This window comes from Aotus nancymaae, unplaced genomic scaffold (genome assembly GCF_030222135.1).
Source record: "Aotus nancymaae isolate 86718 unplaced genomic scaffold, 86718_ANA_hifiasm-v0.15.2.pri h1tg000062l, whole genome shotgun sequence".
In the NCBI taxonomy this organism is placed as follows: domain Eukaryota; kingdom Metazoa; phylum Chordata; class Mammalia; order Primates; family Aotidae; genus Aotus; species Aotus nancymaae.
In genome coordinates, this window is record NW_026988476.1 from 21,934,679 (window position 1) to 21,947,500 (window position 12,822).

Below are 12,822 nucleotides of genomic sequence, written 5' to 3' on the forward strand. Positions count from 1 at the left end.
AAACAATCTACTTCCATCAATCTGCCCATAGGTCAAGCAACCAGGAGAGGAGCCTGACCTTTCAGAGCCCTGTGCCTTTTAGCACATCTGCTATGCTTATATGCCAGAGTATATCCTTCCTTTTATATCAGTTAGTTATGTTAGATAAATGAATCCCTGAAGCTTCTCCTACCTTACAATATTCTGAGCCCTAAAGCTAGGTTCAGTCTGTCATGTATAATGCTAAAACAATGTATTACCTCTCACCACAGCAAATCTAGATTAATTGGAGCCTTCATGTATCTGGTCATTTTTTTTTCCAAGAGCAGAAGTAACAATCACACCATGAGGAGTGACCACAAATGCGTAATATAAAACCCAAGATCAATAAAATACTATGATTGGTCGGTTTAGCCAGTAATAAGATGGGTAGTTCTACATAGGTCCATAACTGGCAGGCAAGGAAAACCCCAAACTTAGAAAATGGAGGAAAATGCAAGAGAATAGAAGGGGAAAAGCAGGACAGCACCACAGGAGACCCCCACATTTTAAGTAGTGGTTCCCAAATGTGACTCCATGAATCAGCTACAACAGGCCCCTCTCCAGACTGACTGAGTCAGAATCAATGGCAGGGGCCCAGGAATCAATACTTTAAAATTCCTCCTCAGGTGATTCTGATATTTGACCAGGTTTGAGAACCCTATGTTTAGAGGCGCCACCAAAAAGAAAAAAAAAAAGAGCCTGGCACTGTTCTATATGAATTCATATAATCCTCGAAGGTAGATACTATTTTTCTCTCCATTTTACAGACAAAAACCACCGAGCACAGAAAAGTCACACAGCTAGTTAAGCATTGGAGCCTGGATTTGAACCCAGGTAATCTGGCTTTGAAGTCCACAATAATATTTCAACAGAACCATTAAAAGAAAAGAAAACAAGCAAGCAAAACATTCAGGCACATGAAGAGAAAAGAGTAGGAAGTGATGAGAAGATGAGAAAAATCACTTTGTAGGAAGTAGGAAATTATTGTGAAATAGACATGACATGACTTCCAGCATATAGAGGTAGGTATAGATACAAGGAAATGCTTTTCTTTGGGGGTGTACAATGACAACTTTGATCTTAATGACAGTTCCAGCCAATGCATACGCCATCAAGAAAGAATAAAGTGTTTCCAAAAGATTCTGCATGAAAAATATATTATTAATAATATATTTAAGAAAGATGTTTAACATAAGTTAACTGTTGACACGCGGCTACCCAGAAAATCCCATCAAGGAAAACAGGCTGCTCTCTGAACATTCTGTCTAATGAAGTTTTTAATTCACTGTATATTTTTTTCCTATTGTCAAGAGGGCCTCTTTTTTAGCTCTCCTAGATGGGTACCATGATGTCATGCTTTATTTGCCCTCTCCTGACCTAAACCATAATGAAATTGAGATCCTTGAAAAATCCTCCTATTCAGAGCCAGAACACTAAAAGCTTATTCAGATATGAGACTATTGTCCTGATAATATCTAGTCTAGACATAGGGATTGATGCAAGAAGGTACAATTAGAATCTTTTTGTCTGGCGTTGATGTCTTGAAATATATTTTCTAAAAATTCGATTTTAATACATGTTATTTTGTGGAGAGAACAAGGAAGCATCTTTTCCAGGTCTTCACCAGAATAATTCATTGTGTTTCTTCCTTCTGCATCCTTTAGAGCTGTCCAAGTCGTGCACACCAATAATGGAGCCTGTGATTGGCAGGCAGGATTTGTTTTGTGGCAGCCACAGGGCTCCACACACTCAAACAGAAGTACTGAGAAGCTGGGACACCCACTGTCCCAGTGCCACAGTAGCTTTTCCTGAGGTCCCACCCCAATGGTCACAGACCTATTCAGGGTCCAGAATTTATTTAACAAGATGGTTGGTTGGCCACAAATGGCCTGTGTGTGACCCTTTTTCAGAGAACAGTTATTTGCTGGAATTGTGGAGTTTTTTTTTTTTTTTTTTTGAGACAAAGTCTTGCTCTGTTGCGCGGGTTGGACTGCAGTGGCATCATCTCAGCTAACTGCAACCTCTGCCTGCTGGATTCAAGTGATTCTCATGCCTCAGCTTCCCCAGTTGCTGGGATTACAGGCACACGCCATCACACCCAGCTAATTTTTATTTTAGTAGAGACAGGGTTTTGCCATGTTGTCCAGGCTGGTCTCGAACTCCTGACCTCAAGTGATCAGCCCACCTCAGCTTCCAGAAGTGCTGGAATTACAGGTGCGAGTCACCACACCTGGCCTATTTGCCAGAATTGAAGAAAAATGTTCTTCTCCCTCTGGAGAACTCTGCTGTTAATCTTGTTGCCACTAAGGTAGCAGGCTGCAATGTTGCAGCTAAAGACTGCAGAAGAGACTAACAACCCAATTAAGTTATAATTAGCTGAACTATTTCAGATGTTTTAAATTAATGCACTCCTTACCGTAAATCATAGGAAAGGTCTTCAGGCGAGAGGAAAGAGATGATGCTTCTATATTAATGCAAATAAACATTTGTTGAAGGGCTGGATGAAGGCACAACCGCTACGTGGTTGTCTTACTCTTGGGATTAGTGCTGACTTCCTCTTTCTTGCTCTTCTCTCCCTGTTACTTCCTCATAGACCTACCCAGACACCTGACTGCCAACTGCTGTAGAAACCCCTCAAATAGAACAATGAGAACACATGGACACAGGGAGAGGAACATCACACACTGGGGCCTGTTAGGGGGTGGGGGGCAAGGGAAGGAAGAGAATTAGGACAAATGCTTAATGCATGCAGGGCTTAAAACCTAGATGACAGGCTGATAGGTGCAGCAAACCACCATGGCATATGTATACCTCTGTAAAAAACCTGCATGTTCTGCTCATGTATCCAAGAACTTTAAAAAAAAAAAAAATTAGAAACCTCTCAGATATTTTGAGTGTGTCCACTCTGCTCTCACTCTCCACCCTACTTCCTTTCAATGCCTATCCCACACTGTCATGGGCAGTCTTCCCAACGTGCAAACCTGGTCACATCAGTCCTCTTGACTAACATTTTTAATGGCTCCTCATTTTTCCATTTTGATTGAATTGCCATGGAAGGTACTTCCTCAGTTAAGTCCACCCCACTCACACACCCTGGCCTTTCGGCCCCACTATACCAAGCTATTCATGGTTCACAGAATAAGCCATAAACTCATGCCTCCAAGCAGCCAATCGCCTCAGCCTGCAAGACCCCCTTTCTCTTCCCCAGCCCTTGGCCACCACCTTGGTTCGAACTTTGTTCTAAAGACTCTCCTGGTGACTCAGGTAAAGGAAATATATCTCCTTTCTGTGCATCTCCTGGCTGTGTGTCCTCTTAGTTCTCTCTGCTCCTCCCTACTTTGTTCACGTGGCTGTTCCAGATACTTAACAAGTTTGATTGAAGACATTCAACTTGTGGAGGCAGAAACAAGGAGCAGTTTAATCTTGCAAATGGCTGCCACCAGCTGTACGTTCCTGTCATTGGCTCTCCTTTCCCTCTAGGGACCCAGTCCCCTTAACAACATTTGATTCTATGTCATAACTCTTAAGTCACTTGTGTTGTTAAAATAATCTGGTCTGGTTTTCTGTCTCTTATGTGGTTCAAACCTCTTTCTCTGCCCAGGGTAAGCTGGACTAGGCTGGATAGGGGGCAGATCCTATGTCTGAGACTGTCCCCTTCTTATTCATGATGTCATAATAGAAAGGAAGAGGAGGAGGAGTTTCCATAAGTCATTGTTTTCTTCATTGGCTTTAGTGGTGCTAAGGTTGCTGGTGACTCTGCTGTTGTTCACAGCCCTGTGTGTGTGTGTTGGGGGGTGGGGGAGAGAAGTGTTGTATGAAGAGTTAGTATGGTCAGATGGAAGCCCCAAGATCTCCACTGAAGAAGACTCAGTTCCATGAAGGTCCCCTGAGCATTAGTGGTTATTTCCCAGGAGAACCTAACATAGCTTCCGGCTGACTCCCAGCTGGAGGCACCACACCATGGCCCTTGATATCTGATCCTCTTTACCTCCTGCTACAACTTTTTTTTTTTTTGAGATAGCGTCTCACCTTATCACCCAGGCTGGAATACAGTGGTATGACCTTCACTCACTGCAACCTCCACCTCCCGGGTTCAAGTGATTCTTTTGCCTCAGCCTCCTGAGTAGCTGTGATTACAGGCACATGCCACCGTGCCTGACTAATTTTTTGTATCTTTAATAGAGACGGGATTTCACCATGTTGGCCAGGCTGGTCTCAAACTCCTGACCTCGTGATCCACTCGCCCTGGCCTTCCAAAGTGCTGGTATTACAGGCATGAGCCACAGCGCCCAGACCTCCTGCCACAATTTTTATTGAAACAACTTGGTGCTTTTGCTTTGATTTAAAATAGAAAAAAGACACCGAATTTATTGTGAATTTTTTTTTCTCTTGGCTCTCTTAAAAATCTTTTTCTCTGTGGGCTAAATTAGTGTATTATATGGGCCAAATCACTTTTTCAAATTGTGTAATTTTCAATCATAAAGACCGGGTGCAGTGTCTCACACCAGCATTTTGGGAGACCAAGGCAGGTGGATTGCTTGAGCCCAGGAGTTCGAGACCAATCTGGGCAACGTGGCGAAGGCCCGTATCTACAAAAAATACAAAAATTAGCCAGGCATGGTGGCACACATCTCTGTGGTCCCAGCTACTCAGGAGGCTGAGGGGGGGAGGATTGACTGAGCCCAGGAGGTCGAGGCTGCAGTGAGCTGAGATCGTGCCACTGCACTCCAACCTGGGTGACAGACCTGTCTCAATAAATAAATAAATAAATAAATAAATAAATAAATAAATATTCATGGATCTTTAAATTATAATTAGATCTCAGAGACAATCTGGCCCAGCATTTCTTAAAGTACGCTCTGAAGACCTACGAGAGATTCTGTGAAAGCAGTGCTCAGTGGTCAAATATGTTTGGGAAACACCACATTCTTATTCTGTAGAACTCCCTCTCAGAGAGTCATCCCAGATACCAACATATCAAAAGCCCCGAGAAGTCCTGTCATAAATAAAGCTGGTCAACATTCTTGAACCTAAGGTTTTGCAAAATGATTTGAGCTCTGAATTCCCCACCACACTTTTCACCCTGTGTGCCACCTATTGATCCAGTTTGGCATATGCTGGCCTGAGTGACAGGGTGGTGGAACATGCTGGAAATCATATTGACAAATGGCAGTTACAGGGCTGGATCTCCTCTCTTTGTGCTCTGCAGTCCCCTGGGCACAAAGCTTTGTCTCTTGGCGCCACTGCTCCAGCACCTATAAAGCATGGGACACACTAGTTCATTGCAGCTTCCACCTTTGACAAGATAGGCATTACAAAATGACCTCGTGATTCCGCTGCCAAAAATTAACAGTAAAGCACCAGTAACTCTGTGTGAATCCTACCCGATTCAGTTTTTAAAATGTATAAGCCATTTGTCAAAAGACAGAAAGATGTATTTTGGAAAAGGAAAAATAGATTAATTTTAAACCAGTTGACTCAGATATAATCATGAAACAATCAAGGAGATGAGTTAACAATCATTTTAGTTTTTGTATATATTTGGAGTAATACAGAATATATTTTGCATATAATTTTTTTCACACATGAGTGCTCTTCATACATATTACCAAAGACAGATAATACCCAGGCTATGAAAACCATAGAAACCTGGATTAATCAATTTTTGCTCTGTGGTTTTATTTTATCAGGGTGTTATAAATCAATTTTTAAGATGGGAAAACAGCTGCATTTGTTGTTAAATCTCTGAAGTTGTTGGATAGAAGTAAAAATTCAACTTCAACCCCATATTAAATTTGAGCATTTAGAATCTTAATTCTAAAATTTAGAACTATAAAAAGAACATTCTAAAACATGTCTGTGAGACCTGTTTTTTGGTTTGTTTTCAACCTAACTTAATTCTGCCACCCCAGTTGAATATTTCAGGTTTCCTTGGTGGAAAAGCAGTCTGAGTGCTGAAGGGCTCTAGCCACCTGAGAGTGGCATCTGCCTTTCCGTCACCATGCCAACACCCCTGGTTACAAAAAAGGGATTTTCCCTTTTTCCAGTCTTCCCTCCCTTGTGGGACAGATGCAGGCACTCCTGCTCCAGGAAGGGCACCAATCCTAATTACAATTGCTTCCTTCCCTCCACTTCTGTGTGAGAGAACAAAGCTTGAGATGCAATCCTTTGTGTTTTCAAACATGATTTTTTTGGTTTTGTTTTGTTTTCTCGCTATTCTTACTGACGTCTTTGTGCGGTGCAGCGGCTGGGATCCCACTGCATTTACATGGCAACCAGGAAATCAGTCATTCAGAGTTGCCATGGTAACCAGAGGGGGAGGGGAGGAGAAGTCCATTTTATCGCGGTAGGCTGTGTCCCTTCCTGGAAGCCTACAGAATTTTTAGACAGAGGTCATTATGAAATCAACAACAACAACCAACGCCCGTTGGCATCAAGACAGGCCTGTGAACTGGCATCCCCAGGCAGTCTGCAGCCTGGGAGGGTGGGAATGAGCATGCAGCCAGCCCCACCGTGAGGCACAGGGCGTTGCCTTCTCCCCTCAGCCCAGAGGAGAGGTGACCGGTGCCACTTGGTCTCTGCCCCGTCTGTAGAGGGAAGTCTGTAAGCGGGAGTGCCAACCCCAATTGGCAAATTCTCTGACACTTCAGGTCTGCAGAGGAAAAGCAGGTAACCGACGTTGTGTAAGAAGAGAGCCTCTCGGTTTGGGTTGGGGCACAGCTCTACTTTTATGGTAAGAGGAGCCCTGACTGCGGAAGTGGGCCGAGGGGTGCTGTCCCAAGAAAAGCGGAAGTATCTGTTGAGTCTTGTTTCCTGTCACATCTGCTCCTGGAGCTGAAGGTAGTCACATTTCAAATTAAAAAAAAGAAGGTCATGTGAGATTAGCCAGTGAGATTATCTTTTACAGGCGGGATAATGAGAAGCTTCAGTGGTTTAGAATCTTCCACCTATAGGCGGGTTAAGTTTTCTCACAGGCAAGAGGGGCCCTGGACCCTCAGCAGGCCTTAGCTCCTGGATTTATTTAGTCTGACCTTTGGAGAGTCAAATTACCGAGAGTTGATTGCACTTCCAACTAAAATTGTGAATCTGCTACTCGATTTTAAACAGTCTACCAATGGCGATATTCTAATAGGCCAGGACGTAGGGATGCTACTCTATGAATACAGGTCTTTTTTTGTGTGTGTGTAAAATGAGAAATAACTTTTCATCTTCCTTTTTAACAGCAGAAGGTTACGCTTTTCTCTTTTGAAGTTGAGATTAACAAATTCTTGATTTCCTCCCCTCATTCCTCCACACAGCCCACTTTACTCTCTGGATTCCATCCTAGTAAATAGCCCCACCAGTCACCATTCACTTTGGTGTCTTCCTCACTCTTACTCTCCTTCCCTCAAATCCAAGTCAGCAGTAAATTCTTACAGCCCTAGTTTCAAAATGGAGCCTGAATCCAGTCTCTTCCCATGGCCTTTACTATCCGTCATCCTAAGCCAAGCCAACATCATCTTTCTAAATTCCAAAATACCCTCCTTGTTCTAGTTTCCATTTTGGCTACCTTCATTCTGGTCTCACAATGCAAGTCCGATCATGTCATGCCCCTGTTCAGACCATTTCCCACCCCATGGCTGTACATCACACTCAGAATACAACCGTGACCCACAACACTCTACTAAATATGGCCCCGACTACTGCCCCATCCTTATACCCTATGTGTGCATTCTGCTCACTCTGGGCTGACCCCTCCTTGTTGGTTATGAACATGCCCACCTTTCCCTAGTTTCGGGGGAGAGTATTGTGCACTTGTTGAAATACTCTTCCCCAGAGGTTAGGAGGCCTCCTCTCACTTGCTTCAGGTCTCTGACCAAATGTTCTCTCCTGCAGGAGGACGTTTGTATCTACCTGGGTATTGTAGGGAATAGAAGGCACACCATTTTTAGGAGAAAGAAGGGACTATTTCCAGAGGTATGTGTGGGGATAAGGAAACCAACAGCAAGATCTGATGCCACACCTAGGCTTGAAGGGGTGAGTGTTGTAGAAATGCAGAGATTTGCAGTCCTGGACACCTGTGGGGCTGCCCGGATGAAGCTGTGGTTCTTGAGGAAAGAAACCAGGACTGGAGAAGAATGCGAGGAATAGACACACTGACCTCACTTTCTACCCACTCTTCAAACACAAACGGAAATCAGAGGCCTAGGGAGTTGGAGTAATGAAGTACTAGGGTACTACACAAGTTATCTACTGTTGCATCAGAAATGATCCCCAAAACATAGTTTTCATACAATACACACTTTCTTCTCTTATGGTTTCTGTGGGTCAGGAACATGGGAGCAGCTTATCTTGGTATTTCTGGCCCTCAGTCTCACATGAGGTTACAGTCAGTTGTTTGAAGGTTTGTCTGGGGTGAAGGATCCATTTCCAAGGTGGCTTGCTTACACGTCTGGCTAGTTGGTGCTGGTTGTTGACTGGAGACCTGAGATCCTCCTGACGTGGGCCTCTCCACAGGGCAGCTTGAGTGACCTCACAACATGGCACCTGATTTCTCCCAGAGCAAATGATCAAGGAGGCCAAGGTGGAAGCTACAGGGCCTGTTATGACCTAGCCTTGAAATCACACATTGTCACCTAAGCTACACTCTGTTAGTCACACAGATCAGTTCTGAGTCAGTGTGGGAAGAGACTATACCAGAGAATGAACAGTAGAAGCCAAGAATAATTGAGGGCCTTCTTGGAGAGCAAAGCAAAGAAAAATGGAAAATGAATTGAAAAGGGTGAGGGAGGAGATGGTAATCAGAAAATAACCAGCACCCTTCTGTGATCATCCAATAATTAAAATATTATATGCATTCCTGCTGCTCTGTTCCCCTTCACTGCTTTATTTTTCTTCTCAAAACTTAATGCCACCTGACATATTTATCTGTTAGTTATTTTATTATTGGATTCCCCAAAATCCATGAGATCAGAAACACTGTTTTGTTTCCTTCTGGCACGTAGTAAACTTCCAATAAATATTTGTATATTCAAATGTATAAATTATACCAAATTTTAGATAAAAAGTAAATGGTTTTTTTTTTTTGAGACAGGGTCTCACTCTCTTGCCCATGGTAGAGTGCAGTGGCATGAGCATTGTAGCTCATTGCAGCCTCTACCTCCTGGGCTCAGGTGATCCTCCCACCTCAGCCTTCCAAGTAGCTGGGATTACAGGTGGGTGCCACCATGCCTGGCTAATAAAAAGTAAATGCTTTTAAATGGCCAATTCCAGTAATATCCCCATCCTTTTTAAACTAAAAAGTTATTTCCCCCAACCCAACTTCATCCCCCAAAAGACTAATACTAATTGTGGAATTAGAATTTTGCTTCTGGGAGTTTTGGAAGCAGCATAGTTGCCTCTTGGTCTTTTCTCTTTCTTCAGCATCTGTTGTTTTCATTTGGCTGTTTTTTGGAGATTTTATTTTTATTTTATTTTGTGCCCCCCCTCAATTTTAGAAGCAAATTTTCATATTTCTCCCTCTTAAAATAAAGTAAGTTTCCTCTTATGTGGCTGTTAAAATTGCCTGCTTATGTGGCTCCCATTTGAGTTATCTTTGCGGCAATCTTATTTTTAAAAAATAGCTTTCATTAGAACAACAAGCCCCTCCCTCCTTATCTTCTCCCTTATTCTCTTTCTTCTGTTTATTCCTGAAATCTACCAAGTGTACCAGTGAAAAGTTCTTGTCTTCTGTGGCACATATGAGGCTAAAAAGATTGCTGACCTATGGTTACTGATGGTCAGAGGAAAAGAACAGATTACAACCAGAAAAACCTTTCTTTTGGGCACTTGGGAAAATGTAGAGTTCATTGTATTAGGCCGTTCTTGCATTGTTATAAAGAAGTATCTGAGACTGGATAATTTGTAAAGAAAACAGGTTTAATTGGCTCACCATTCTGCAGGCTGAACAGGAAGCATGGTACTGACATCTGCTCAACTTCTAGGGAGACCTCAGGAAGCTTACAATCATAGTGGAAGGTGAAGGGCATACAGGCACATTACATGGCAAAAGCAGGAGCAAGAGAGAGAGAGTGGGATGAGTGTGCCACCCACTTTTAAATGATCAGATCTCCCATAAACTCAGAGTGAGAGCTCACTTATCACCAAGGGGATGGCCCAAGCCATTCATAAGGGATCCACCCCCATGATCCAAACACCTCCCACCAGGCTCCACCTCGAACACTAGGAATTACAGTTCAACATGAGATTTGACTGGGGACGAATGTCCAAAGTATATCACCTTCATATGCAAAGCAAACCCACTGTGGAACTTACGTACACAATATTATCCCAATCAAGTGATTATAAGAAGAAGAAGGCAGCCTCAGGAACATTTGTACCCAAATCTTGAGTGGGTGGAAGGATGATTTTTGTCCTCCATCAACCCTAGAAACCAATGATAACTTCACACCTTTTCAGATACCAAGTGGGAGAAACCAGCCCCTTAGGTTATAAAGTAGGTTCCCTTGGAGTGAAGGAGATAATCTGGTTGTCAATAGACATAACTTGGCACCCTATATGCATACTCATCATTCTACACAAAATCCACACAAACGTCTTCATTATAAACCCCCCGGTCAATAAGATGCCCTTGGTTTCACCATTAGCTTTTGACCAAATGGTACTGGAACAGCAGTTTTGACTCTTACACTAAGAGTACATACTAACCTCATGATTTACTTATCTCATAAATGGGAATAGTGAGTTTCTGTTGTTCTTGTGGAGTTCATTCATTTATTTAACAAAGATTTAGTGAGTGTTTACTGTGTATCAGGCACCATCGAGACCCTGCCTAATTAAGATAAGCACACAGTTGTTATCTTACTACAAACTTAAGGGTAGAAAGATGTTTTTATTTTCCCACCTGGTGACTGTCATAGATAGTGAATCTTTGAAGAGTTTCCTTAGACTGTTATTCTAGAATAAAATGGGATTCTGTCTCACCAATAAATAGATTAAGCAAATATATCCATTCTGGACACTTCAATTTCTTCCTTAAAATCTTATCTTTTCTCTAGTGGTGACTTCTCACCTGTGAGGCATGAACAACTTTTTTCTCTCTTGTCTATATGGTTTGTGGTTATTGCTGTCACATCCTTCAGATATAAAACCAATGATATATGTAACCCTTAAATAAGGGTGCATGTAATGTTGTTTTTTTCCAGTTTTAAATCAGCTCTGCGCCAAGTGTGTTTATAGGATTTTGGCAGGATTTACTTAAGTCGTATTATGCTGTTAGTTTTCAGTTAATGCAAATCTACTTTCTAGATGTAAAAATTTAGGAGTGAGGGATGTACATAAATATTTTAATAGTAAATAAATGACTTGGCTGTGGTCTGGGTGAATTTCAGTATTCTGAACTAGGAAGGAATCAATGACCAGAACTGATCCTGAGCATGTAACCCACTCTTTCCACTGGAAAATAAAACCATAAACAATAATGTATAATGAACAAAGGAAAAAAAAACTTGCCATAATAACAGATATTATAGGACTTTGTTAATATTTTAAAAATATTAACAGAGCCTTACAGAAATTTGACTTATCTTCTCCCTTCTAAAATGAATCTCTGAACCTTACTTGTCATGCTTTTGCCTTTATTCATATATGCAACTAAGATTTGTTGCACACCTACGATGTCCTATGCACTGAGCACTGTGCAAGGCACTAGATACAAGACTAAGACATTTCCTGTGAATTCTAGGATTTCACATGTGGCTGAAGATAGAGGTACACATGCAGTGATAATACAGCGTAATAAGAGCTATAACCAGGATAAAGGAATGGTAATTTGTGGAGGGGGGAGGTCCCTAACCTAGCCATTTTCCTTTACAAAACTGTACAAAAATAGTAATTTGCTAAGGAATCTTAATTATAGATTATTTTTGCCAAGTCAATAATTTGATACTTCCAATTTTACTCTATACTACACAATTCTTCTCTGTTGAAATTTCCCTGTGTAATCATACAAGTAATACTTAAAGAATGTTGAATAACTTCTTACTAAAGTAACGGAAATCATTTTAGCAACATTTCATGAGAAGTGTTTTGCATTACTGCAAATGCACCTTCAGTTCACAGATTTGCCAGAACAATCAATTGACAATATTTTCCTTCATAAGAGCTTTCTACATATAGTGGGACTTCATTATCTAAGAAAAGAACAGAGTTTTTTTTTTTTTTCTGCTGGTTTAATGTTATTACTTGGTCGGTAACTTCAGGGTCTTTCCTTTTTCAAAATCATTATAACATTTCCCTCCTTGCTACATCCTCTTCTCATTTTTTGATTTCTGAGGACATTTTTGGTAATATTTTAAGCAGCCTTAGTAGTTGTTCACTCATTCTCTTAGATTTTTAGCTGATTTTATAAAACGTTCTGGTATTTTCAAAATGGTCAGTAGTGGTCATAACTTTCTTCCACGGGGCTTAATTGTTTATATTCAGTTAAAGTTAACAAACAAGTACTCAGTGCATGCAATGTGCCAAGTGCTGTGCAAGGTGGGTGCCGAAGCTGCAGAGATGTGAGACCTACCCCTTGCCCTCAGGGAGTGGCTAGTCTAGTAGTCATCACACTCTAGTGGACTCTGATTGAAAGGACCCAACACATTCACCAGCCACAGTTCCCTCCACTGCTATGGTCTGTTCCTGAAATTCTGTCTTAGAAAATTCAAAATGAGAACCTTAAAACTTAGGTCCAGAATTGAGCCAGGGGAGCCAAGGTAGGTCACAAGTAAATTTGTGAAAACCCTTTCAAGTTGGGAAATCAACAAAGACACAAAGAAA